Here is a 26,255-nt window from a genome sequence, read left to right as displayed (position 1 = left end):
ATGTGGGATCTTCCCGGACCGGGGCACGAACCCGTGTCCCCTGCATCGGCAGGCAGACTCTCAACCACTGCGCCACCAGGGAAGCCCTGCAATCTTTTTAATTCTCAGTATGAGTAGAGCTTTTTGAGCTTTAAATCTAAGGGGAACTCAACAGGCCTGGTTGGCATATGCAATGAAACCACCTTGCTGTGGAAGCAAAATTATTATTTTTTCTACCTTTTTGAAAGATCTTTCCTTTTGATGCCAATTTTCTTCCTTATTTACACAAGTTCAACAATTTGAAAGGAAGAGGCAATAGTAAGGGTTTCAAAATGGCAGAGAAATTTGAAAGTCTCATGAAATCTGGGCTCTAGGTATATGGATTTAAAACCATTGGGTTGTGGAGGCAATGGCTTGGTTTTTTTCTGCTGTAGACAATGACTATGACAAAAGAGTAGCCATCAAGAAAATTGTCCTTACTGATCACCAGAGTGTCAAACACGCTCTATGCGAAATCAAAATTCTTAGACTTGACCACGATAACATTGTGAAAGTGTTTGAAATTCTTGGTCCTAGTGGAAGCCCGTTAACAGATGATGTGGGCTCTCTTACCAAACTGAACAGTGTTTACATTGTTCAGGAGTACATGGAGGCAGACTTGGCTAATGTCCTGGACCAGGGCCCGTTACTGGAAGAGCATGCCAGGCTTTTCATGTATCAGCTGCTACGTGGGCTCAAATATTTCACTCAGCAAACATACTGCACAGAGATCTCAAACCAACTAATCTTTTCATTAATACTGAAGACTTGGTGCTGAAGATAGGTGACTTTGGTCTTGCACGGATCATGGATCCCCATTATTCCCATAAAGGTCATCTTTCTGAAGGACTGGTTCCTAAATGGTACAGATCCCCACCTCTTTTACTTTCTGCTAATAATTATACTAAAGCCATTGACATGTGGGCTGCAGGCTGCATCTTTGCTGAAATGCTGCCTGGTAAAACCCTCTTTGCAGGTGCACATGAACTTGAACAGATGCAGCTGATTTTAGAGTCTATTCTTGTTTGTACATGAGGAAGATTGACAGGAGCTTCTCAGCATAATTCCAGTTTACATTAGAAATGACATGACTGAGCCACACAAACCCTTAACTCAGTTGCTTCCCGGAATCAGTCGAGAAGCACTGGATTTCCTGGAACAAATGTTGACATTTAGCCCCATGGATCAGTTGACAGCAGAAGTGCTTTCTCATCCTTACATGAGCATTTATTCTTTTCCAATGGATGAGCCAATTTCAAGTCATCCTTTTCATATTAAAGATGAAGTTGATGATATTTTGCTTATGGATGAAACTCATAGTCACATTTATAACTGGGAAAGGCACCATGATTGTCAATTTTCAGAGCATGATTGGCCTATACATAACAACTTTGATATTGATGAAGTTCAGCTTGACCCAAGAGCTCTGTCCGATGTCACTGATGAAGAAGAAGTACAAGTTGATCTCGAAAATATTTGGATGGAGATTGTGAAAAGTATTTGGAGGATCCTGCTTTAGACACCAATTACTTTACGGAGCCTTGTTGGCAATACCCAGATCATCATGAAAACAAATATTGTGATCTGAAGTGTAGCCATACTGGTAACTACAAAACGAGGTCATCATCATACTTAGATAACTTAGTTTGGAGAAAGAGTGAAGTTAATCATTACTGTGAACCCACGCTTATTGGAGAGAACAAAGCAAAGAAAAATCTGATAAGAAAGGCAAGTCAAAATGTGAAAGGAATGGATTGGTTAAAGTCCAATAGCGTCACAGCAACTAGCTGAAAAAGAAAGGGAAAGAATCAGGGATTTGATTTTGATTCCTTTATTGCAGGAACTATTCAACTTAGTTCACAACATGAGCCTACTGCTGTTGATGACAAATTAAATGACTTGAATAGATCAGTGTCCCAACTAGAATTGAAAAGTTTGATATCAAAGTCAGTAAGCCAAGAAAAACAGGAAAAAGGAATGGCCAATTTGGCTCAGTTAGAAGGCTTGTACCAGTCTTCTTGGGATAGCCAGTTTGTGGGTGATGGGGAGGACTGTTTTCTCATAAGTCAGTTTTGTTGTGAGGTAAGGAAGGATGAGCAAATTGAAAAGGAAAACACTTACTCCAGTTACCTGGACAAGTTCTTTAGCAAGGAAGAAGATATTGAAATGCTAGAAACTGAGCCGGTAGAGGATGGGAAGCTTGGGGAGAGAGGAAGTGAGGAAGGATTTCTGAACAACAGTGGGGAGTTCCTCTTTAACAAGCAGCTTGAATCCATAGGCATCCCACAGTTTCATAGTCCAGCTGGGTCACCGCTTAAGTCAATACAGGCCACATTAACACCTCCTTCTATGAAATCTTCCCCTCAGATTTCTCATAAAACATACAGCAGCATTCTGAAACATCTGAACTAAAACACTCAGCAGACATTTCTTTTTGTATTCTTCATGAAATGTGTTTTGTCTTTGTTATTACTAGTGTTTAAATCATTTTTTTACTTGAATCAGATGGTGTCATTTAGAAAGGATTTTTTTCTTGGTTTTTAAAATCCAGACTTTTTTTCTACATGTGAGATGGTTTTCATTTTAACTGGCATGTCATTTGCACACAAAAATAAAGAATAGAGCAAAATAATGCAATGCGGGAGGAGACAAAAGAAATGCAATAAGACAAGTAAAAAACATTCTCTCATAGAACAATGATCTGTTTTATAGGAAACAAAAATCTTGCCTTGAAATTTACACAGTGAGACTGTACATAATTGCATGAAAATATCTATTTTTTCTTAAAATATTTTTCATTCTTGAGTATTTTCAAGTTTTTCATACTGTACACATTTCTTAAAAACACATGATACCAGCAGCAACTGAAAATGAATGACGAATTTGGTACACATGTGTTATCTACCTCAAGGTAACAGAAGTATGTGGCAAAATAGTGCTTCACAATATGCACGTCTATTTAGCCAGCGTTTATGGCAGTAAACTATTCTTAATAAGATTCACTCACCATCGGACTTCCCTGGTGGCACGTTGATTAAGAATCCGCCTGCCAATGCAGGGGACACGGGTTCGAGCCCTGGTCTGGGAAGATCCCGCATGCCACGGAGCAACTAAGCCTGTGCGCCACAACTACTGAAGCCTGCGGGCCTAGAGCCCTTGCTCTGCAACAAGAGAAGCCACTGCAATGAGAAGCCCGTGCACTGCAACAAAGAGTAGTCCCCTCTCGCCGCAACTAGAGGAAGCCCGCACGCAGCAATGAAGACCCAACGCAGCCAAAAATAAATACATAAATAAATAAAAATTAAAAAAAAAAGATTCACTCACCGTTTATAAATGTTCTGGTATGCATTCTTTATAGTGAAGTGTTACTACATCACATCTTATTTATTTTAGCAAATCAATATATTTTCTGTATTTAATTCTAAAAAATTAACTTAGTTTTTGAAATTTATTTGCAAATACACTTATTCCATTTGGCACTATGGTTTGTTGTCTACTTAGCTGAATATATGTCAGCTTATCCTAAGGCTGTCCATGTACTTAATTTACTTAAGTATTCATTTTAAGTAAAGCGCTCACTGTGTATAGGAATTTGTATTTTGGAGGTACTTGATCTATCTACAAAGAAAAATTAGGAATTACTTTATTATAAAATGCTCCTAGAAGTCTTAATTGTGTTTATTTAAAAAGAAAACTGTAATGTTAGACGTGTGTGCATGGAAGTAATTAAGGTACCTAATTATTGTAGTTTAAAAGTTGTACATGATAAGACATATTTTGTTTCTACTGTATGTTTTTACTGAATGACCTATTCCCCATCCCAAGGCAAGCATGAATAAAATTAGGTTAAATGTAAAAATAAACAAAACAAAAAACCCCACAAAACCAGTGACAATATGTTTCAGGAGCCAAGTATTGAAGTAACTACTACATTGTATAATAGACATGTTCTTTTCAGAGTAATACATTACTCAAATTATTAATATGAATTGTTAATATGGTAGAAATATATTGAAATGAATTTTAGGAGAACTGGTATATTTTATTAATTTATGGATTTATTCTCTTCCTTGTTCCAAAATAAGTTTAAGGTGTTTTACTGATGTGGCATTGATTTATGTATTTAATAAATATTAAGTTCTTAATATATAGTAGGTAGATGGAGATAATGATACAGAAGGCAAACATTATACTTGTTCTCATGATTTCATAGTACAGTGAGAAATATTATAAGATGAAAAACTAATTAAATAAATAAACTGGACAAAAGAAAAGCACACATGGAGTAGAAGGGCATTTTATTTTTTTCACATGCAGCAATTAAGAGAGAAGAAAGCCAATGGAAAAACAAAACCAAACCAAGAAACAAACAAGGAAAAACTTGGGATTTTCAAACGGCATCTTAAACCAGAGAATGGCAAACATTTTCTATAAAGGGCTAAGTAATATGTATTTTAGTCTTCGCAGCTACTCAACTCTACTTTTGTAGGTTGAAAGCAGCCATAGGTGATCCTTGAAAGAATGGGTGTGACTGTATTCTGAGAAAACTTTATGTATCAATATCAGTAGTCAGGAGGATTTGGCACATGGATGTAGTTAGCCAACACCTGACCTCGAGGGCTAGGAAGGGGGAACTGAGGTGTGGTTGTGGATTGATGGAGATGATTCAGTATTTTTTTTTTTTTTAGTAATACAACTTTATTCTTAAAATATCTTTTTTTGTTTGTTTCAGAGCTAAATACTTTCTTTTGAATTTTATTTTATTTTTTTATACAGCAGGTTCTTATTAGTTATGTATTTTATACGTGTTAGTGTATATATGTCAATCCCAATCTCCCAATTCATCCCACCAACCCTCCCTCCCCACTCCAGCTTTTCCCCCTTGGTGTCCATACATTTGTTCTCTACATCTGTGTCTCTATTTCTGCCTTGCAAACCGGTTCATCGGTACCATTTTTCTAGATTCCACATATCTGTTTTTATCACAAAAGGTGTTGGATTTTGTCAAATGCTTTTTTGAGTCTATTAAGGTAATCAGGTAGTGTTTTTCCCTTTATTCTGTTAATAAGGGGCATTATATTGATTGATTTTCACAGGTTGAACCAACTTTGCTTATTTTATTTTTTTTTTTTTTTGCTGCAAAAAGCTTTATTGTTTCCATTTGGTCCAAAGCCTGGGAGAGGGCCCCAGGGCGGTTAAAAAGCTGCCTAGTGGCTGCAGAGACGGGCTTCAGGCAGAAGCCCTGACACGAGGCGGGCTCCTCAGAGGCCTCTGGGCTCTGGAGGCTCCTAGTTATGCTTGAGGGTGAGCCTTTCAAAGAGATACTGGCCGAGCCCAGCCTGGGACCAGCCAGCCTGCGGAGGTTAGTCAGGTGGTCGCCATCTGCTTGATGAGTTTCAGCTGCTCCTGCAGGAAGCGGCTCTCCAGGAAGTCACAGAGGTGCATGCCTGTGCGGGCAGAACCCAGGCCCTGCGGGTCCGCAAGGGCCTGGCTCAGGTTCTTCTCCATGAGAATGGCGGCTTCCATAGCGTCCTGGGTTTTACCCCACTCATCCTGGAACGGCTTCTGCACGTCCTGGAGGAGGGCGCGGCTGCTGCACTGGTTTTGCATCTTCAAGAGACGTTGGGCGCCCTCGTGCTTTTCCTTGGCCAATTCGCAGCAAAAGTGGCCCACGCTCTCCAGAGCCACATCCTCGCGGTGGAAATAGAAGCCCAGAGAGAGGTAGGTGTAGGAGGACCCAGATGCATGTCATCTGGGCGGTTGATGGCAGCCTCTACCTCAGTGGAATAATTCTGAGGAATCTGGGAGCTCATGGTTGATCTGTAATACAGAGTTAAGCTCACAAAATGGCGTTGGCTGGTCCCGAAAGCTGAGGATGGCTGAGTGGCTGATTCCGAAAGTTGTGACTGGAAAAAAGGTTGGAGGGTGGTTGGAGGCGCAAGGGGCGTCCCTGGGTCTGTTTTGCCCAAACACTGTTGAAGCAAAAGACAGATCCGCAGGACTGCCTGAGCGCCCTGCCCCAACTTTGCATTTCTGGGATAATACCCATTTTATTGGTGTCCAACCTTTTTCATATATTTGCTAGTGTTTCGTTGAGGGTGTTTGCATCTATATTCATACAGGATATTGATTTATATTTTTTTTCCCTTTTGCTAGTTTTGTCTGGTTTTGGTATCAGGATATTATCAGTCTCATAAAAAGAGTAGGGAAGTATTCCTCTTTTTAAAAAAATTTTTGAAAATGTTTTTGAAGAATTGGTGTTAATTCTTCCAGGGGACCACCAGACATGTCAAATAATGACAATTTTCTGGAAATGAGGCTCTGAAGGAGTGTGCTAACTCTGTTGCCTCTGGTAGGTATTGGGCTGCTAGTTTGCACTGAGATTGCAGGCTCTTGGTTTTCAAGGCTACCCCGGAGCCTGAGATGGGTAATGAAATAGGGCAAGTTAAAATGCTACAGAGACTGCTGTTCTTACCAAAACTCAGTCATTTTTTTGGAGTAAATACTCCCTGGATGGCTTTGAGCTTTTAAGTAACTTCTAGAGTCCTGAATTAGTTGATTCTGACAATTTTTGTAAAATTTCTTGTTGCTTTTAAGGAAGAGAGAATTTTGGAAGGACTAAAGACTGATGTGCACATATAATTTTTGTGTTATAAACACATCTTAAAATTTTATAATCTCACACAGTTTAGAAATTGTAGAAAATTTTGCACACTGAGATCATATTACTAATATACAGAATGGAAATGGTGATTTTGAATAGAAGTATGAATGAGAATATGGAAACATCATGTTCATATTCATTTCCCAGTATCTAGGGGATGCATTATACACTGTTCTTCTAAATAAACCTATAGGTATAGTTTATAATATAGTATTTTAACACAATTGTTAAATATTTGAGACAAATATTTTATGTCAGTCATTGCTTTATCTTGTAATTTTGCTTATGTTTGTTTCTTGCTGCAATTACTTTATCCCAGTCTACTTTACGTTTTTAAAAAAATTTTCCTGGAGTATAGTTGATTTACAATGTGTTAGTTTCAAATGTACAGCAAAGTGATTCAGTTATACATATGCATATAGTCATTCTTTTTCAGAGTCTTTTCTGATAAAGGTATTCCCAGAATATTGAGTAGAGTTCTCTGTGCTATACAGTAGGTCCTTGTTGCTTATCTATATTATATATAGTGGTGTGTGTATGTTAATCCCAAACTCCTGGTTTATCCTCCCCCACGATGTTTCCCTTTTGGTAACCATAAGTTTGTTTTTGATATCTGTAAGTCTGTTTCTCTTTTGTAAATAAATTCATTTGTATCATTTTAAAAATTAGATTCCACATATGAGTGATATATATTTGTCATTCTCTGTCTGACTTCACTTAATATGATAATGTCTAGGTCTGTCTATGTTGCTGCAAATGGCATTATTCTGTTCTTTTTTTATGGCTGAGGAATATTCAATTGTATGTATATATATATATATATATATATATATATATATATATATATACCACATCTTTATCTGTTCCTCTGGCAAAGGACATTTAGTTTGCTACCATGTCTTGGCTATTGTAAATAGTGCTGCAGTGAACATTGGGGTGCATGTATCTTTTCGATTTATGGCTTCACCGGATATCTGCCCGGGATTGGGATTGTTGGATCATATGGTAGTTCTATTTTTAGTTTTTAAAGGAACCTCCATACTGTTCTCCCTAGTGGTTGTACCAATTTACATTACCAGCAACAGTGCAAGAGGGTTCCCTTTTCTCCACACCCTCTCCAGCATTTATTGTTTGTAGTCTTTTTGATGATAGCCATTCTGACCAGTGTGAGGTGATACCTGATTGTAGTTTTGATTTGCATTTCTCTGATAATTAGTTATGTTCTACTTTACATTAAAAAAAATGTTTCCATAGTCAGAAATGTTATATTTTTATGTAGCCAAATCTCTCAGTCTTCTCATTTGTGTAATCACCTATGGTTTCTTTGTCTTAGAAGTTAGGTAAATATCCAATAGTTGGCTAAATATCCTTTTCAATTTCTTCTTGTGTTTACTTGGATAGGTTTTAAATAGTCAACTTTTTAATCTTCCTAGAATTTATTTTCGTGTGTGAAATGAGGCGAGAGTCTAAATTTATCTAACATGTTTTCTTTTATCATTGATTTTGATGTCTCATCTATCATAAATAGTATGACCTATTGCTATACTTTTAACTTTTTAAAAAATGTTTTTATATGTTTAATCCTACATCCACACATTATTATTATACTGGCTGTTGACTTAGAATATATTAAGAAATGACTTTTCTATTTCTGTCTTTGAAAAATGTTTATTAGAAATATGCATTGAAGTTTATTAAATGATTTTCAGGCTCTACCAGGATTAATTATAGTTTATTGTGTTTAACCTATCACAATGCCATATTTATATATTTCATAATATGTTTAAAAATCCTTAAATTCATTAGATAAAAAGAAACTAGCATTAGTTACGTATACTTTTTTTCCAGGAAACTTTACAGATTATATCATTTATGCATCACAATAACCTCATAAATTAGTTACAGATCAAACCCAAAAACCCCTGAGGTTTGGTGATATTAACACTGAAAGTGATGCAGTTGATAATTTGGATTTGAATATACATATTAAAAGCCATGACTTCACCCTGTTAATTCAATTTGTATTGTGTTTCATTGAAAATTTTTCTATGTTAATAAGTAGGGATTCACTGTATAATGGAGAGACAAACATGCAAACAAAAATTTCACTACAATGAGTTAAGTGCCATGACAGAGGTAATGCACGTGATATTCTGGAAATACTGAGTATGATAAACTTAACTCTCCCCAGGTTTATAAGATAAGTCTTCTCAGAGAAAGATGGAAAGGGAAGAAAGTGAAGTTTGGAGGAAGCAAGAGAGTTGGACAAAAAGTCAAGGAGATCTGCAATGATGTCATAGAACACAATATTTGTGAATGAAGGAGTTAAAGAGCTGGAAGGAAGAACTTTATATTGAGATGTAGGAAGTTGATTACAGTAGACCCGCTCTTAATTTTTGTCAAATTATAAGAGTAGCTATAAAAATCATGTGGCTCTGTGAATTTACAGTAATGTGCTTTAAAAAATGTTTATTCCCACATTTGGCATATATACGCCAACTATATAGTATTCTATACTCTCTCTACTGCTAGTTTTTTAGATTAATGCAGATTTTCTAGTCTTCCAGCTTCCCTTGTCATATCAGGAAGTTGGAAAGCAAGACTGAGAGTGAGTCAAGATCTCCTTTTACCACTTTTCCATCCTAACCGCGGAGATAGAACTTAGGTTGAACATGTGAAAGGAGCAAGGTCAGGAATGACTGAGACGTGCCCTGAGGACCTCCATGTTCACTGCTTCTGCTGAACTTTTGCTGAACAGTCTAGATAAAACTGCTGAATAGTTGCTGAGTTGCCAAAAGGAAAGAAAAATGCTGAGAACTGTACTTTTTCTGAACTAGAGAAAACATACCTTTCCGTAGTAATAGATGAGATATGCTCAATAACCCAATTGTATTTATAGAACAAATTTATCCTCCAATCCAAATTCTTGGGAAACAACTTGTGTAAGCCTGCATGAGCTTCCCGCTTTTTCACGTAAAAACCCCTATCCATTTCCTCTGATGGGACACTATTCTGTGTTCCTCTGGAATCTGTGATCCCAGAATAGCAATTCTAAGACCCCAAATAAACTGCCTTTTGGCCTCTTTATAGTTTGTTGTCCTTTGGGTTGACAAACTTTAGTATTGTTTCTCATTCTAGTCACATCATTGTAGTTTTTATAAACATTTAAAAGTTCTACCATGCATCCAGTACTCCTTATTAATTTCTGGTGGGGTTTAAGATTTCTTTTTGTTTGATTTTATAGGACTTGTGTGAAATGCTAAGACCAGTTTCCAGCATTTTTACATATTCTGATACTTTAAGGTACTTTAAGGTAAAAGCTATTCTTTTAGTTTTAGCTTAGGGTTGAGGAAAAGTATCAAGGAGAAAGGTGGGCCTGATTGCCTGATGTAGAATATCTTTTTCAAGTCATCATCCGAATATCTCTTTAGCCCTCCTAAACATTACAAGTTGATTTTGAAAGGAGACAGAATGGAAATTTATGGTCAAATAGCCCAAAATAGGGCAGTGCTATTAAGTAGAAGCAGATAAAAATGAAAGACTTATAGAAAAAGCACTCTACTAGTTAACAGTCATCCCTCGGTATTGGGGGTGGGGTTCAGATTGGTTCCAGGACTCTGGGCAGATGCTCAAGTCCCTTACATAAAATGCTGTAGTGTTTGCATATAATTCTCCTGAATGCATAAATCATATCTAGTTTACTTATAATACCTAATGCAATGTAAATGCTATGTAAATATTTATAAATACAATGTAATTGCTATGTAACTCGTTGCAGTTGTGTGGCAAATTCAAGTTTTGCTTTTTGGAATTTTCTGGAATTTTTTTTTTTTTTAAATTTTTGACCTGTGGTTGGTTGAATCTGCAGATGAAGAACCCGCAGATACAAAGGGCTGACTGTATTCTCTGGAAAACCTGGCAAGGATAAGTAAAACTTTATTTTAGTAAGGGAAAGGACTGTTTACAAAACAGAATACTATTTATTATATAATTTTCTTTGTGGAACTTGATGAACACAAGATTTCTTTCAGCCAGTAATTTGAACAATGCATGGCTTCATTTTGGATGAGGAGAATTTATGTTTTGTTATTATATTGTCATGGTATTAATACCTGCATAACATTTTAGATGTTGATTACCTAATATTACTGTCTATTCTTAGTACTGAAGTCATATTTTAACTTCCTGCTAATTAATCATATAAAATGGTCTGTTGTCCTACAAATTTGTAGCACTGGCTAGGTACACACTAGGTATAGTTTTAGGTTCCACAACTTCACAGGAAAGTCACTAAGAATATCACATGCATTATAAAAATAAATCTATAGGATTTCATTAAATAGTTAATTTTGCTTAGCTTTCTAAGAAATACATTAGTTATGGTTTACAAGTGTTCTTGCCCAGATATTTCCTCATCCCATCAAGTATAAAACCTAAGTAAAGAGGTCATACCTATGTCATGAAGAATTATTTCTCTGAGATCTAATATTTTGCTTTTTACTCTAATCCCATCTCTAGCCATTTTTCCACTTTCATTTTCCCATACCTTTGTACATTTTGAATGTACACCTGGAAAACCTGGCAAGGATAAGTAAAACTTTATTTTAGTTAGGGAAAGGACTGGAATGCCTAGAATGACATCTGTAAAATACCCCTTCTTCAGATCCTTTTCCTGGTCCACTAGACAAACTCCTACACATAATTAAAGACCCAGCTGCGACAGTACTTCATTTGGGAAGCCCTTTCTAAAACTGCAGAGTTTAGTAGTTTAGTTTAGTTTTAGTAATTAACATATAGAGTTAATTATTCCTTCCTATATCTTCCCATGGTACCCTGAGTACATCTGTATCTTAATATCTATATTTTGCTGTATTTTTCATCTCTTCTGGTATACTGTAAACTTGAAGTTACAGTCTGCCTTAGTAATGTTTGTTTGTAATGTAATGTTTCACATAGCTCAGTTAATAACACAGATGTCAGTCTCTACGTGTTCTATGGTGTCACAATTCCTGATTATTGAAATAATAAGCCCCACCCAGATTCTGGACCAATGAGAGACAGACCTAGTAGTGTACTAGGAGCTTCTAACAACCAGCTCTTGCCCTCTGTGGCTGAGCTGCTTAGCAGCTGGTCTCACTGCATAGGTTCCTGGTACCTAAGTTTTCCAACATTCTTGCTACAGATAAAGATCTTTGGTAGAGACATAACTTCTCATTCTGGAATGACATAGCTTGTGTGGAAGCAGAATATCTACTTTTGGTCTTCCATATCTCACCTCAGGTCTAGATTCCTCTGCATTAAAATCTTCTCCTGTGGTATCTTCTCTCGTGAGTGAATATCAAGACTAGCAAAAACACCTGACGTTACATCACTACCAGCACAAAAAGCTTCCTTGGACTGTCCAGATACTCCATGTTTGAACTGTAATTTGGTACTTCAGATTTATGAATTTGGATTCAATCTGATGAACCAGTCTCCAGGATGGGGATAGCATTTTTTGCTCGACTATTTTATCCTACCCTGGAAGAATTTTATGACAGTATTAATGGGCCTCCTCCACCAACTTGTCGTCAAGAGTTTCCAAATCCTTCTTTCTTTCTTTTTTTTTTTTTAAAAAGGAGAGGGTGTATTTGGAACAACATCTTTAAGTTGAGAAATATGATTACGAACGAAATCCTTACCCCACGTCCTCTGACACTGAAAGAAAAGCCTGGAATAGACCTGAAATGGGGTGAAGTTGAGGAATTCCTCCTTGTGAGCCTTATCATGCAGGAAAGTGTTAAATAGTCAGAGGCGACAGATACATGGAGAACAAGATGGGATGCAAATTGAGTCTCTCTTGTAAAGGGAATCAGCAAGTACTTTCCACATCTGTGGACCATTCTATTCGCATTCCCAGCCTACTGGAGCATTTATATCCTTTCCCCCTCATCTTTTTCCTGAAGCGGGACCAGAGGCAAAGAGTGAGGACTATCACTACAGCAAAATCACCAGGATTTGTACCACCACCTCATGCATGAGCCCAAGATAACTTCTTGAAGGAATGACTGTGTTTCATGGATGTTTTGGTGTCAAAAGGGGCAGACACCCTGAAATGTGTCACTGACTCGTCTGGGAGTTTATGCCTGCAGAAAGAAGTGTGTGGGAGCTTTTATATACATAGGATGAAGCGGATTTGAAAATGTGATGTGCTGTGGAACTTAAGGGCTCCTCTCAAATTAAGCAGTGGGGGATCCCTGGAGCTAGTCAGAATGCCTCATACATCAGTTCATCCTAAACCTCCTAGAGAAATGGCTCAGCGGACAGACGTGGATTATTATGTCTATTCTAAAATGTGAAACCTGTGTTTACTTTCTTCACCAGATCTTTAGTGAGTGGAGGGAAGGAAAGAATTCTGTTTGGTATTTCTTTGATTTCATGCAGTTTTTTTGGTTTGTTTGTTTGTTTTTTGTTTTTGTTTTTCTTTAAAGCTGAGTTAAGATGGTTTAAGCTCTTTCATGGAACCAAGTGCTAATTTAGACTTTTATTTGAATTGCTTTTTGCTGCAGCAACGATATATATATATATATATATATATATATAGATATATATATATATCAGTATAATAATACCAGGAATTAGTATAATATATATATATTATACTGTATAATAATATATATATAATGATATATATGTATATCAGTATAATAATCCCAGGAATAACCTAGCTAGCATTTCCCACAAAACTGGAAGAGGCATTTTTTAAGTTATAGAACATCTGCTTCTTAGCAGCTTTCTTTTTACCTCCTAGTTTCAAGCGACTATTTTCCATGCTTCCCCTAGGTTTATGCTATTGTGTGCTGCTCTAAAGTGTCAGCCCCGGGAGAGAGTGGTAAGAAAGGAACAAAGCAATAGCTCATGACTATCAGGAATCCTATATTTGAAAATACTCAGGGGATGAGTCAGAGTGAACAGTGATGATGAGTTAGGGTAATGGGCTTCCTGTGGGGGGAAAATTAACACACAACAAACGTCTCTCGTTCCTTTTAAAGTGCCACTGACACAAACCAGGCCCTAGCATCTTCTTTTGGTACCCTGAGTTCCCTGGTCAGGGTGGACATGAAATGGGGGAGGGTGTTGAGGATGACCGTTTCATGCTGAAGTCACGGAGCTCAGGTTCAAGGTAAGCCTGCAAGACTGAATGGTTGTAGAAATGAAGGCTGCATCTTAGAAAGTGGAAGTACGGAACTGAATATGGACATGTGCACACATGTGTCTCTTCCTTGTCTAAAGTAATCAGTCTCTTGAACGATCATTTTCACCATGATAAGTTTGTCACAGAGGAAGGCAGTGGCCATAGCTGCCTGGTATTCTGGGCTGGTTCGAGGGGATAGATGCTGTGGTGAATGCAGGTATGTTCCAAAAATAAAAGGAAAACAGAGAAAGAGAATGAACAAAATGAAAAAAATAGAGGAAAGAGGAGAAGGAGAAACCAAAAATGAACAACAAAGAAAGAGTATGAGGTGGCCCTGCAGTTTTTCAGATGAAATATTCCCGCTTACACTCACTCACTGTGTTTTGAAAATCAGTGTCATTTCTAAAGGAACTGTCCAAATTTTCCGGATATTCCTTCTCCTTCATCTGGTTGGTACAATGTGACTGCTTATGCTGGTAAAGGAAGCAGCTCGTGGTGCCGATGATGGAGAAGATGATGAATATCACCACTGTTATTACTCCTCCGATGAGAGCCGAGTCACTTTGCACTGCGTTGGTGAGTGGTTCCCGCTCATCTGTCTTCTCAAAAAGATCTGATGAAGAATGCACCGTGGTCACTGCATTCATATCCGAATCCATCATCGAGCCACAGTTGGATTCTGTCAAGATCCCTTGGATGGTTACAGGTGCGGTGGTGGCATGGCACAGGGCTGCCTTCAGTGGTGCTATGTGGTTGTATTGGACTGAAGCCAGACAGCCAACAAAACCCAGGGTGTTTGCTTTAGCAACTTCAGAATCCAATCCAAGATTCTCTGTGACTTTGCCCAAGGTGAGGGACCTGATAGCCCTGAACTCAACCTCTGAGGAGAAGTTATAACTGAGTCAGAGTTGCTGATCCATCTGAATGGTAAGCCCTCTGCCCTCTCGGTTAATCTTCAGGTGGTGCAGTCTTCTGTTGTCAAAGTTCTCTGTATAAATGGTGAATACATGGGTTTCTTCCTTGCTTAGCTGGTAGCAAACTTGTAAGCTTCCTGCTGGTGTTGGAGGGTCTCCTGCAGAGGCGGGGGGTGGCTGTGTCCCACCGCGAGGACAAGGGCACTCGCAGCAGAAGCTCTGGGAAGCACCCCCTGGTGCGAGCCCTCTCGAAATCCTTATTTCTTGAGTCTGTTTCTGACATTATTTAATCATCGAGGTTGTAGTTTTAATGTTTGCATGCATTAATAAAGGAGATTGTGAAATATATTTTGGATGTGTATGATGGATTTTGGGTAGATTTTCATCTACGGGGTGGCATGACTTTTTATGAGTGCAAAGAATTTAATTAGATGAAACTATAAAGACCTTTTTGACTTCCTAAGTCTGCAGTATGTTTAAAAAAGTTAATCATAAACTTAAATATCAAAGGACATTTTGTCTGGTAAAAATATTCAAATACTTATTATACTATTTGGTTTTTTTACTTTTATTTAACAAAATATCCACTCTTTAGCATAATAATTCAATTTATAAGCCAGTATTACTTGGGAAGATTGGAAATTAGTATCAGCTACTTCAATTCACTAACAGTTTATTTGGGCTTAAGATGGCATTTTCATCATTCTCTTTAAACATTCTGGATCCGTCTTAGCTACTAGACAATATCTTCATAGAATATGGCCCAGTTTTCATAATGTAGGTTTGTTAAGTGTATAACCCATATAAGGGATGGGGAACAAAATTGGGATAACCAAGGAAGGATTCATAGAGTTTTGGGGTGGCTACCACTCTAGATAATGGTTTCTACAGAAAAGCAGTTTAGGTGAGTAAATAACCATTCACAGAATACTAACGGACATAAGAGAAGGTAGTGGAACTAAAAATATCTCAAAAATTGTGGCTGCATAGAGACAGTAGGAAAAAAAGTGACCCTAGGAAGAAATGGTTGTTTTGCCATGAGGAACCTTGAATATTTGGAGCATGAACCAGTGGTTGTTAATAAATAGCTTCCATGTAAATGACTAACGAAGGCTCATGCTGGGAGCAAGTAGTAGCTTTCCAGAAAGCAAAAATGTTCCCGTGAAGAAGCTTCCGGCAATAACTCCTCTCCTATCTTCTATTCAGACTATGCATTTAGAAATATAGTGGCATTAAACATTTACCCTTGATAGACAAACTGTAGATTTAATATGCTAATATATTTCTCAGTGAATTAAATCTTCGTAATGAATGCCTGCAATGGGAATATTATCATGACTTTTTTTTCCATAAGGCAGATATTGTCATGATTAAAGTGACGAGAAATGTCATGTAAAGGCAAAGAGGAAATATGTAAGGGTTTCCCCAATATGAGTATTCCATATTTATATGTGACATCTGTATATTCTTTGGATATTTTGCTATATTTCTATTATCATTGTACTACTTAAATATCTTTCATTATCCAAAGACTTTAAAGGATTCTATAAACATTAGCATATTAATCCTCTAAAAAATATGTAGCGGGGGGAGTCTGGGGAAAATTATGAAAAGATGAAATTGGTCCTTGGGCACTTTCATTACTTTCAAACCTCTTTTTCCCATTTATAGTACCTATATTTTAATTAAGCAATTTGAATATAAATTAGATTTCTATGATTGGAATTGTAGGGAAGGCAAAGTGACAGGGAACAATTTTGGCTGGTGTGGGAGGACAAAGCAACTTTCGCAGTGTCTCTCAAATTACACCTGATAAGAGGCTTACTCTGAAGTTCTAAGAATTCCAAGAACACACTTAGCCATTCTATCTATGATATAAGCAGTTTGTTAGTCTAACTGTGTCACATTTTGTCTGTTATTGATTAATATTCAATATAATATAAAATATTTTTATAAATTGGTTTTTAAAAACAGAAACTATACATTTTAGCTGAACTATCACTATCATATAATCACTTTGGGGTGAAGTATAAGAATTTTTCTTTTATTGTGTGTGCGATGAAAGTCTTGGTTCAAAATTGAAATTGAAGACATGAGATGGCAAAAGAAAAGGTGTTGAGACAGGTACAGGGATGAAAATAGTGGATGGATGGTGAAACCGTATTACAAGAGAAGGCCCTGAGCCGTGGTTAAGGAGGCAACAAAGGTTAATCCGGAAATGAAGCTGTTATGTCTACACCTTGAGGAATAGATGAATCATATGTTAAAGTATGAAAATCAGATAGGTAGGGGGAAAAAAGGGGAAAAAGGCAAGAAGAAATGGCTGGAAAGTAAAATGGAGCAATCGCGGCACCCCATGGGACTCAGCAGGATAAACAGGGAAAAGCCTCCTTTAACCCATTGGTGAATCCCGGTTCTTGTCCTGCCTGTTTCCCTCAGGTTAAATGTACTATCTGGCTACATTCCTAACTTTCAACCTTTCTGTTTTGTTCCCTGGATTCTGATCAGCTTCCTTTTTCTTTGGCATGGCTTTTTCACAAACAGATAAGCTTTCCTCTTGGCATAAAAATATTCATAAAATCTGAAGATAAAAAGCTCAAAGTGGTGAAAAAGCTTGCGGCCTGGATTTTAGATTTGGGTGTCATTGGCAGATGGTAGCTGAGAGTATGAAAGTAGATGTGTTGTCCAGGGAAAGACTGTAGGGGAAGTAGACACCGGACCAAAGAATTTGATAGCTTTTTGAATTACTTTTTACCTGAAATTATGGTACTGCAACAAGTTCCTAGAAATACCAGTTGAAGGCTGATTTTCTCCTTCTAAAATGTAGATTACAAAAGCTCGCTCCAGAATCCATATACTAAAGCTGAAGGCTTCTGCCACCAGGGAAGCCCCTAAATTTTTATTTTATTCCTTTTGATCACTTTAATGTCTCTTGGATATTGCAAAGTTTTACAAAATCAGAAAGTAATTATATACAATTTTAACATTACATCATTTTGGCAGCAATTATTTCTTAATGATTTTTATTCTTCTTATCTCAACAACCTTATATAAAATAAAAGCATACTATTCTTAGATTCAGCAACATTTAATTGCTAGTTCAGCATTGTACAACCTCTACTCTTACACTATCGTGAAATGAACACAGACTTTGAAACTAGACAAACCTGAGTGTGAGACACAATTTCACTAGCTTAGGTGTCACCACCTCCATGAAGCCATTAGCTAGTTTCTTTTTGTCTTCTCAAGAAACTGACATAGATCTAACTTGACAATTATACCACCATGTATTAAAATTATCAGCTACTGTCTCAGTTTCCTTCATTATGACTCTTAACAGGCAAAGGAATATGTTTATTCAACACAGAGCCCAGCACGTGTAGGTGCTCCTTTTAATGTTTGAAAAGACAGATGAATAGACAATACTCAAGTGGCTTGATTTATCTTTTTCTTACAGGAAGAATGAAAAGAGAAGGATGGTAACCTTTTTTCAGCTATGTAGATAAAAAGAACCTAAGCACACTGTGTCAGTAAAATAAGACCAGAAAATGTAAAGCTAAAAGGCATTATCCTGAGCAAAACTCGATGAAGTAAGTAAAGACCCTTATCAATGAAATCTCTGATTGTCATCATGGGCTACATAATAATTGTCATCTGGTTAGGGAGACAGAGGAGTTTCTAGAAATTAATTTGGCTCTTTGGAAATAATGGAGCATATTTCTGAGAAAAAGGTAAATTGTGAAACTCTATGGCACATTCTAAGATGACTGCCCCCCTTTTGTATTTAATTAGCTCATATTCCTAATGGAAGTGTCAGGAAATAGCACAGAAACTCCGTGCAAAAGCTCCTGACCTCACTCTCTGATTTCCCATCTTTGTGTTTAATAGTATCATTAGACCAGACTTTGAAGCTGGCTTCCATAGAGACTCCTATTTGCTCAAGTAAAAGAGATAGATGAGAAAGCTCATTATCTTGTATTTGGAACTTTATGCAGCTCCATAAAATCGTATATGAGTACCTCATAGCTGGTGCTAAATATTCACTAGATAGCTCCCATAATTCTGCTGCAGAATCCCTGATTGCTGATTCCAAAATTACAATGCCTCAATTTAAAATAAGTTACAAGTTATTAGGCTCTCAGGAATATGGTATAAGTTTCATAAATGGACCTTTTTGGAATAGGGGAAATTCTTTATTGTCTCTATACCTCATTGCACTACTACTTTCATCAGAGACGCTTTGTGACTTAGAAAATGCATCCAAATTTAGGGAAACTGCAGTAGTCTTTTAAAATTAAGATCATTCATTTGAATAAATTTATATATATATATATATATATATATATATATATATATATATATATATATATATATATATACACATATATATACACAACCAGCTTTTCCTGATGATAAAGTTCTTTGCACAGTTAGAGCTTGTCAAAGTGGTTATAGTTGTCCATAAATGCTCAGATTCTATCAGAGAGTGGATGTTTAACTTGGTAGGAACTAACTCATAAAATTAGGCAAATCTAAGTAAAGTATGTCTTGCTAGCATGGAGGCAAATATGTCACCATGATGGTAAAGAACAGGGCAGAAAAGCTAATCTTGATTGGAGCTCATTTTACTATATCTAGGCACCACATCTATCCATAGCAACAAATGATCTTGCATTCCTTTCTATCCTAGATTCCATGTAAATTGCTTTTTCTTGGATGCATTGATGATGAACTTTGGGGAGAGCCTGTATGATTCTGAGTGGAATCTCTTCTGTGATCTAGGCAGATGTCTTCAGATGCTTATTGGTTAATGTTGTATGTCTGGACAGCATAGGAAAGCCAGAGGAAAAAATTAACACTGGAAATGACACTTGAGGGAAAAAAATCATAAATTCGGGCTTGGTATCTGTGTTAATGTGTAGGTCTGCTCTTCTCTTCTCCACTGTCTAATAAAGACACCTGAACATTCTCAACTACCTAATAGGGGCTCCCTATGTTATTTACTGTTGCATTATGTTCCCCACTGCTTGAAAGGCTGCCTTGAGTCCCTCTGTGACTAGCATGAGCTGACACACACACAGAAAGGCTTATTGAGCCATATCTTATAATGAAGTGAGAGTTGCCTCAGTCATAGGAGCGCTAAATAAACTGCCACAAAAACTTGTTCCTATGGAACGGGTGCTTTTCTAGCTTACTCTAATGTTGACACACCCAGTATTCTTACCACACAGGGTTAATTTCCCTGATCACATCATGTATTATTATTTACCACTCATTTTTATGTCATTCCCACTACTTACAATGTCAAGCCCTACTCCTCTGCCTGTCAAAATCCCATATTTTAAGAACTCTCTTGGCCAGCATATGGAATAGTGCTTCATACACAGTAGATCCTAAGTGAATACTAGTCATTGAATAAATGAATGAATTAGTGAATGAAACTTCTGAGCTGATATATTCCTATCGGAAGTTTGTATATACTTCTAATTTAGCATCTATCAAATATTATCATAGTGGAATGTATATAAACATATGGGTATATTTATAAATATATATATACTTTTCCTAGTATTTGTGTATTTCAACATGGCTCTTCAATGACTAAAAACTTCATTGCATATTATAATTTTATTAAATGGGAATGCGAACAGAAGGATGCATAACTTAAGGGATTTGACTGATGTGTCAGAACAGTAATATGTTGCCTACACACAAAGAACTTTCACGTACTGCATATATAAATATGTCCAAGTGTGTGTGTGTGTGTGTGTGTGTGTGTATGTGCGTGTGTGTATATATATATATATATATATATATATATATATATATATAAAATACAAAGTAAGTGTCGTACTTGGTATTAACTTGTTTAATGACTGATAAATTCAAGTCTATAATACTTGTTATATCTTTTCATTTAATGAATTTTTTGTAGTCTATTTTTAGATATCGAAGAGTTAATTTTTCTGCCCATTGTGGTGGGAAAGAATATGTATTAAAATTTCCAAATATCCCTCAAAAAAAGAAGAATCTTTGTAATTAAAATAAATCTTTTTATTCTTCAGGGAGGAGGGATTTTGAGTGACTATTGACCTTATGGCTCCTGCCAACCATTTGTAACTCACAAGTGGTGATATAAATCATGCTAATAAATGCCAAAGAATACATAATATTTCAATTTGCCTTATTGTCACTTTATTATTCTGAGTGGCATTCCTTACTAGAGAGCTGTGCAGAGACTGTTTACCTGAAAAATATCATCTTTTTTTATTGAAGTATAGTTGATTTACAAAGTTGTGTTAGTTTCTGGTGTACAGCAAAGTGACTGAGATATATATATATATATATAAAACTGAATAATATATATAAACTCTTTTTCAGATTCTTTTGCATTATAGGTTATTACAAGATATTGAGTATAGTTCTCTGTGCTATACAGTAGGACCTTGTTATTTATTTTATATATAGTATTTTGTATCTGATAATCCCAAACTCCTACTTTATCCCTCTCCCCCTCTCCTCCCCGATTCCCCTTTGGTAACCATAAGTTTGTTTTCTATATCTGTTTTGTAAGTAAGTTTCTGTTTTGTAAATAAGTTCATTTGTATCATTTTTTAGATTCCACACATAAGTGATATCATGATATTTGTCTTTCTCTGTCTGACTTACTTCACTTGGTATGATAATCTCTAGATTCATCCATGTTGCTGCAAATGGCATTATTTCATTCTTTTTTTATAGCTGAGTAATATTCCATTGTATATATATACCACATCTTCTTTATCCAAGAATATCATCTTGGAGAAATTAACACATTGAAACTAAAGTTTTCTAGCCCTTGAAATTCACTAATAGTAACTTTGAGGTTCAAGAAAGTATCATTTGAGTTTGATATTGTCTCAATGAGTCCCTCTCTGACTGTTAATCCTTAGTCATCCCTCCCTTTTCTCACCTCACATGTCACATTGTGTATGTGTCACTTGGTCTAAACAGCTTTGCATTGTTTTTTATCTCTTTCTATAAACATCAAGGGTAGGGATCATGTCTTGTATCTCTGTGTCCCTTGAGCCTAGGTACCTAAACATTTGAAGGGGAGGAGAATGAAAATAATTGGGGGGGCTCTCTCTCTGTCTCTCTGTTGTGTTTTTAATAGCAAGGAAATAGTCATAAACTGGTATGGTCAAAGTTTAAGTAAAATTTAGACTATATAGACAATATTGAAATTTAGAATGGAGAGATAATTTTAAATATAATTAATTCAATGCTATATAGTGCTGAAGACTTGAGCAATGCTCTCCTTTTGTGGGGAGAAATACATATATACTGTATATAATATATATATTTACACACTACTATGGGCTATTTAATTTTATGGAAATAACTCTCAAAATAGTTTGTTCAATAATTAACTATGGAACTCACAGGAGATGTTTCTTAATGTTTTCAGAGTCAAGGATTTAGAAATAAAAGGTAAATATGTACAGTGAGAACGTTGTTTTTAGTACTATGATAATACACTGTCTTTACTATGACCAACAACAGCATATTACGGTTAAGCAGTGTTTTTATGTGATAACTAACACCACAACATATTTAACTTCGTATAGAAAATATGATGGGTTTTACTTGTAATCTGAAGAATATAAGCACTACTTGAAAGTTCTTTGTGTGTAGGCAACATACTACTGTTCTGACACATCAGTCAAATCCCTTAAGTTATGCATCCTTCTGTTCACATTCCCATTTAATAAAATTATAATATGCAATGAAGTTTTTAGTCATTGAAGGGCCTTGTTGAAATACACAAATACTAGGAAAAGTAAAGAATTAGGTCATTTCCTGACATTAAAACCCCAAGCACTGTGACTGGGTCAGATTAATCAGTTCCTGGTGTAGTCAAGGCCAGATATGCTTGGGAAGCTCTAAGTGCCTAAGGCTCTCTTGGTTTTAGAGGACTGCAGTCTGGTTCAATAGACTCTACTACTGCCTCTGAAACTACTTACCTTTGTGTCTAGAGTAATCAATTAACCACACTGAACCTTAGTTTCCAAGTCAGTAAAAGGAGGGAAGCTGAGATGTTTGAATTTTAAGGTCTCTTTTAGTCCTCAGACTCTGGGTATAAACTAGTAGGTTGTCTTCCTAATTATCTGGGGAATATAGAGATGGCCAAGCCATTCTTTCAGGCTTCTTGAAATCATATTAACAGGACAATGTTAATACTAATATAAATAATTTACAGCAAGATTAACAGTCAGAGCTGTGTGAAATCACATGAAGGAAGCAAATATTCTTGCTGAAATTTGTCTATTTCATATATGTGATTTCCAAAGACCCCTATATTAGCACATGCATACCGTAACATCTCGTATAGGTGACAAGTACGAGGTTAATCTTACTACTGTGTCTCAATGGGACACTGCTTGTTCCCTTTCTCTAACTGATGATGATTCAGTCCCTGTATCCCAGAAATAAATCCCTTTTCATATATACTGTTCTGGGCTACAGCCAGATGCTCCATTCATGAGAACAGACCTCATCCAGTCTGACTAGGGGTATTTCAGTTACACACTGTCTGCCTTGGCAAAATTTTCTTTAGTTTGATTAAGCCTTATTGCCAACTTCCCAAGTGAGAACACTTATGGAACAATATGATCTTTTATAGCCACTAACACTACTTAATCCTGGTAGCACAACAATTAATTGATTCTTTAATTAATTTAAGGGTAAGAAGTAAAATCTGTAGGTACTTTTATGCCAATGGATGGTTAACTTATATATACTGTAGCTTAGGTTAAAAACTCAAAACACAGTGTTGCCTAATCAGTGAAACCGAACTCTTAATAATTAGAAAACCTTACATTAAATGGCCTTCACCAGAATTTACCTTAGGCCAGCTACAGGTGGATTGGAGTTAAGAGGGCCACAATTTGGCAGAAAGAATGGTATAGTGGAAAGAGAACAGGGTCAAGGGTGACACATGATTTGTGGTTCCAGTGTTAACAATTACTGTCATAAGCATATCACCCTCTCTGGTTGTCAACAGAATGAAAGAAAAAAACAAACACTTGGTTGCAGATGTGGCACTCAATTCTCCACCGTGTCTTGATACATGAGAATAATGATAGTGCTTCAACCATCTACCTCTTTGTGTCACTGTGCTTATTTAATGGTGTAAAGAGCTCAAGCTTTGGAGTCAGACAGAGCCAGACCTGGAACCTAAATCTCCTGACTTTCAATCCTGTACTCTCTTTATTACACCATGCTTGAGGCTGATCAATGGAAGAGAAAGATAACTATGAAAATCCATAATGTCCCCTTACAGAAAGGTGAACATGGGTAGTACAGGTAATGTATGTAATGAAAAGATTATTCTTTGAAGATTATTTGAAGACTATTGATTTATAAAGTAACTTTTCCTATCCAACGTTAATTGTCCTAAGTCCAAGGGACAATGAGAAACCAGTGATACCTAGCTTCAATGTTTGGAATTATAAAGATTAGATCAGTTAAACTTCACTATCTTCCTAAGAGACTCACTGTTAAATAATAAGTTTTTTTTAAAGATTGTGCAAATACTCTCTCTCCCTCTGCATTGTCTGAGATCAATATATTATTGTATGGGACTTTGGTCAAGAAGATAAAAAGGCAGAATGACCCTTAGAAAATTATTGTGCTGCTGCTCTCATATGTCTGGACAATAATGGGTGGACCACAGGGCTTAGTAGCAGAAACTGTCTTTCTGAAAGAAAGATCTTGATAGAGAACAGTGAGAGAGATCTTTTTTTTTGGTTGAGTTGGGTGTTTGTTGCTGTGCGCAGGCTTTCTCTAGTTGCAGCGAGCGTGGGCTACTCTTCGTTGCGGGGAGGAGGCTTCTCATTGCGGTGGCTTGTCTTGTTGCAAAGCACGGGCTCTAGGTGCACGGGCTTCAGTAGTTGTGGCTCACGGGCTCAGTAGTTGTGGCTTGCGGGCTCTAGAGCACAGGCTCAGTAGTTGTGGTGCACGGGCTTAGTTGCTCTGCGGCATGTGGGATCTTCCCAGACCAGGGCTTGAACGCATGTCACCTGCACTGGCAGGCGGATTCTTAACCACTGTGCCGCTGGGGAAGTCCCGAGAACAGTGAGATCTTGATAGAGAACAATATATTTTTGGGAAGGTAAGCAGTGCTATATTCTAAGTTGGAGAAAGGAAAGGGTTATCATTTTCTACTCTGTATCTCTAATAAAAATGTATATTGGTTTGAGTGCTTATTTTCAACTTAGCTTCTAAAATGAAATTTTAGAAGTACAGTGGAATATCTCTCTATCTGTCTTTCATATATCTTGTCACAATGAATTCCAATAAAATAGAAAATTATTTTTTCTATAAAGAACTGATATTGCCTAACCTAAGTGGTTCATTGGCTGGGATTCAGAAATCATTTTGTTTTTGTAAAACATTTCAACATAATGGTACTTTTGGACTTTATTTCCCTCAAACAATTCAGTGCTTATGGAGATTCATGCCACTAAACATATCCATTTGATAGGAAAGCAATTGCATCTCAAATAGATTATTAAGACAGTAGAACCAGTAGAAAAAATAAGGCCTTGGAATGACATAGAAGTAAATATTCACATTTACACCTATTGTGGAATTTTTTTTTGAATATCATGAGGGCTTTGATTATCTTGAAAAAGAACAGTAGGATCTTTGTTCCTAGATATCTTAAAGAATGGGACAGACATCTAACTACATGTACTATGTAGATATTTTTAGATATTTTTTTAAACATGACTAAAGAACAAAAAAAAATGCAGTAATGTCCTTCACAGACCAACCAATCTGTTATTGTAAATTTAGAATAAACAAAGCAATTTATTTTATGCAAAATGTAGCCAAAATATAAGTACTTAGATGCACAAACATAACTCAGTATTGATCAGAAGATACTCTAAGGGCCTATAGATAATATAAAAACTTGGTAGGAAACAAAATCCTTAGAATACTAAACATATTATTTACAGCAATAGTAAGTAATATATGTTGCTAACTATGCGCCAGGCACTATTCTAGGAGTTTTATTTATTACCTTGCTTAGTCCTCAAATCATGTAAAGTACTTACTATTATCATCCCCATTTTACGGATAAGGAATCTGGAGTATATCTGAGCCGTTTTCTCATCCTCCAAACTCTTGTCTAAACATAAGAGAAGACTTTCTTACTTTCTCCCCTTCTTATCAATATTGTCCTTGGTTGTGCGTGTGTTAGCAGTATTTCCCATTTGTGCCCTCCATGCTTTTGCTAAGCTCAAAGCTCACTTTTCAAGTTATTAGAGGTCCTTGGCAATTTTCTTTTTACCTTAGTATTTAGGATAACTTCTAATTAAGATCACTAGTAATTATAATTACTGGTAATTATTTTCTTTCTGAGAAAGGCCTGTATTAAATGACATTTTTTTTTTTTTTTTTTTTTGGGGTATGCGTATGGGGCCCCCCCCCTGCTGCG

At 36.5% G+C, this 26,255-nt stretch overlaps 1 protein-coding gene and 2 pseudogenes across 1 annotated transcript in view; 1 reads left to right on the top strand and 2 right to left on the bottom strand.

Annotated features, from left to right (window-relative positions):
* The window catches only part of HTR2C (5-hydroxytryptamine receptor 2C), a 120,086-nt gene that overhangs the window by 62,524 nt on the left and 31,307 nt on the right, over positions 1–26,255 (bottom strand). The window lies entirely within an intron of this gene.
* On the top strand, positions 312–2,793 carry LOC102980946 (mitogen-activated protein kinase 6-like; annotated as a pseudogene).
* LOC102980672 (ferritin light chain-like) lies at positions 5,307–5,831 on the bottom strand (annotated as a pseudogene).

The sequence above is a fragment of the Physeter macrocephalus genome, chromosome 21, assembly GCF_002837175.3.
Source record: "Physeter macrocephalus isolate SW-GA chromosome 21, ASM283717v5, whole genome shotgun sequence".
In the NCBI taxonomy this organism is placed as follows: Eukaryota; Metazoa; Chordata; class Mammalia; order Artiodactyla; family Physeteridae; genus Physeter; species Physeter macrocephalus.
This window is presented reverse-complemented; position numbering and strand designations above follow the sequence as displayed.